Consider the following 3,942-nt stretch of genomic DNA (forward strand, 5'->3'; position numbering starts at 1 on the left):
GCTCTTGATGGCCGTGCGAGGTTCGAATTGGATATCGAACTGGGAAAGTTCTATCGACCACGCGATCATCCGCCCGGCCAACTCTGGTTTGTGCAAAATTTGCCTGATTGGCTGATTAGTCCTGACGACTGTTGTGTGAGATTGGAAGTACTGGCGTAATCTTCGTGCTGCGACCAACAACGCATACGCCACTTTCTCCAGCTTTTGGTATTTTAACTCCGGGCCTTGTAGGGCTTTGCTTGTGAAGTAGATTGGATTTTGACCTTCTGCCGTTTCGCGGATTAATGCGGCCGCCACCGCCCCGTCGGATACGGCCAGATATACATATAGGGTTTCTCCTGGAAGTGGCTTGGAGAGAATAGGAGGGGCGGATAGATATTTCTTGAAAGTGTTGAACGCCGCTTCACAACTTTCACTCCACTCAAACTTTTTATCCTTCCTTAACAATTGGAATAACGGCAGCGAATGCTTGGCTGCGGATGGGAGGAATCTGGACAACGCGGCTAGCCGCCCGTTTAATTGTTGGATCTCTTTGACGGTGCGGGGGCTTCTCATGTCCAAGATTGCCTGGCACTTGGATGGATTCGCTTCAATTCCCCGGTTGGTTAGAAGGAAACTGAGGAACTTACCTGCTTCTACGCCGAAAGTACATTTTTCGGGGTTCAATCGCATGTTGTGTTTGCGGAGCTGTTGGAAAATGGTGTCCAAGATAGCGATATGATCCTCGCCGGGGAGGCTTTTGGCGATCATATCGTCCATGTAGACCTCCATGTGTTCTCCGGTCTGCCCGGCGAATACTTTGCTCATCATTCTTTGATAAGTTGCTCCTGCATTCTTCAAACCGAAAGGCATGACCGTGTAGCAGTAGGCGGCCCGGTCAGTAATAAATGCAGTCTTCTCTTGGTCCGGAGGGTACATCGGGATCTGATTGTAGCCGGAGTAGGCGTCCATGAAGGACAAGTACTGATATCCTGAAGAATTATCCACCAAATGATCAATGTTTGGGAGAGGATAAGGGTCTTTAGGGCATACCTTATTGAGGTCGGTGTAGTCCACGCACATCCGCCATTTTCCTGAGGGCTTTTTCACCAGGACGACATTTGCCAACCATGTGGTGTAGGTGATTTCGCGGATGAAACCCGCATCTAACAACTCGGTTACTTTAGCAACAACTTCTTTAGCCCTGTCCGTTCCCATTTTTCGTCTTCGCTGCGCCACTTGTTTGGCCCCTGGTTTTGTCGTCAGTCGGTGGCAGGCGAAAGAAGGGTCGATGCCTGGCATATCTGCTGCAGACCAGGCGAAGAGGTCCTGGTTGGCCTTCAGCGCCGCTTCCAGTCGGGACTTTTGATTTGATGGGAGGGAGCCATGAAATTTTGGTGTGCATTTTCAGCAAGCATGGTTCGGAGATTCCTCATGTTTGTTAGTTCCATAGTCTATTCTTTGGTGATATTTAGCTATGTTAAAAGTTGAATATCATGGGTCCTAATATATAAGCTGAATACCACTGGTCTTACTATTATAAATTGAATATCACTGCTTTTATCCTATGCATGACTGTTTTTGAAACAGGAACACAACTATTTAGGTCATTAAAGAAAGGTGGTATGGTGCACAAGGCTCCCTCGTGATAGGAAGGTATATGCAACCTATCCCACAAGTGGAAAGACCGCATCAATTTCTGATTTGAGAAAGTTCAAGGAACACCTGAGAATTCTTCATAAACATGAGAAAGTTCACCTCAAGAAGGTCCTGATGAGGTTATGAGCATGTTTATAAGCAGAAAAGAAAAACCAAGAATTTCCACAGAAGCAGATGCAATGATAAATCAACCAGCAAAGAGTAGTTTCTACCATCTAAATCATTGAAGGGTATAACCAAATAATGGTTACCTAAGAAAATCAGTTTCTGGCTTGAGAAAGTTCAAGGAAAACCTGAGAAGGTTCTTAATGAACATGAGAAAGTTCGCCGCGGGAAGGTGCTGATAATGTTATCATATGTTCATAACAAAGAAAGGAAAAGCAATGAATCTCCACAGAATCAGATGCAATGCCAAATAAATCTGCAAAGAGTAGTTTCTACCACCTAAATCATCAATGGATAGAATCTAATGATGGTGACTTCGAAGATTAGAAGCTTGAATTTCTTTAAGCCATGAGAAAGCTTGATGAGAAGGTATCTTCAGAAGTTTGCTCATGAGAAAGTTTAGATAAACATTCTCATTCGACAAAGATAAATGCTGATTCATCAATATCATAAAGGACAAGAATAGCAGATACCTACCTTGTGAGGAAAAGGCAATTACATTAGGATCCGTTTGCGAGTTGAGTTTTAGAGGAGAATAAGGCCTTACTTATCAAGTTTGTTTCTAAAAACTCATCTAATATCTATTATGGAATAATTTTTAGGCTTAGGGACTAAATTCCATATATCATTTTGTCCAAATTGATTTAGCGCTTCTTGCAAAGCTAAAATACAATGTTCATGCACAGTAGGTTCATTTATATTCTTAAGTTTGATTTGATATATTAGAGCTACAAAATTAAAAATATTTTGAATGGAATTTCGAGTTACCATTCCTTATTAACATCATATATCATTTTGTCAATAAGATGATCTTTTACCGTATCCAAGCTTCTAGCAATTCTTCATTACTTGTTGACTTCATGTAGAAGCTCTTTTCCACCTTTCTCAACCTCTTCTTCTTCTTTGAAGTAAGTGTTTCCTAATAATTTTGAAATATCAACACAAATACCATTCCTCTAGAATTAGACATATATTGATTCGTCAATTGTCATATTCCCTTTATTGTAGATTTTATATGCTTCTATATTCTAAAAAATATTCCTTCATTGGCTTAGACATTAAGTTTGACCAAATGTTATTTTTTATTCAATATAAACATTTATGATCAAATACATGGAAACATGTGATATTGGGTTTTATCCTTGAGAGTTTTCTTGAGAAGAGTTTTAATTAGAATCCTAATCATTACATGGGTAGCAATATTAACCACACCGACCCAATACTAGTTAAGTGAAGTCATGCATGATGTCAACGTTGCTTGGTGACTAAGTCAAGTTCGACGCGTGCTGGGTCCAGCCCGCTTGGCTGCTTATGTGGCCACGCTGAGCTGCCTGCTTGAGAAGCTTGTTCTGCTCTGGCTAGGTGTGCCGTTCCAGCTGGGTGGTCCCAAGGTGCATGCTGAGCTGCCTGTTTCAGTAGGTTGGCTTGTGCCAGGCTTGAGTCTGACTGTGTAAGCTTGTGCCTGACCAAGACAAGTTGGTGCCGAGTCAGTTGGGCAGTGCAACATGTCCACACCAGGCTGCTTAGTGAGCAGCTTCATGTATGCATCAAAATGGCCTATGTGGACACCTCCTTGCTTGACTATTTTTTTGATTATTTTTCTTCTTCTTCATTTTTCCTAGAAACTTTGCACAAAGATTTGGAAACGAGGTGATAAAAAATATAAGATCAAAATGTGACAATTTATCTAAAAAGTATTGAATTAAGTTGGTTTTGCATGATTTGCATAGGATAAGTGCCATAAAAAGTATATGAAAATTAGGTATTTTTGGTACTTATCAATATGATCTATAGTCAAGCATATGGCAATGTAATTTCAAGAAAACTAGAGTGAAGTTTCTGTACCCTCACAAACATTGAGAGTGATGTGAGAAGAATGAACATTTTTCAATGACATGATTTAACTTACATGATAAAAAGTCTTTGATTGGGTTAGAACTTGGATTCTCATGAAGGTTGATATTGTTCTTATCAGAACACAAGAGTACGGACAATGATGAGTTAGATGTTGATGAAGAGGTAGGAAGCGATCGCCAGGGTGACTGAAGGCAGCAAAGAGTTTGGACCCGTCGGTGGAGGTACCTGAAAAGGTTCTCCGACGATCAAGTCAGTATATGAAGTAGAGAGTGAGTGACAAGA

The sequence above is a fragment of the Lupinus angustifolius genome, chromosome LG01 (genome assembly GCF_001865875.1).
Source record: "Lupinus angustifolius cultivar Tanjil chromosome LG01, LupAngTanjil_v1.0, whole genome shotgun sequence".
NCBI lineage: Eukaryota > Viridiplantae > Streptophyta > Magnoliopsida > Fabales > Fabaceae > Lupinus > Lupinus angustifolius.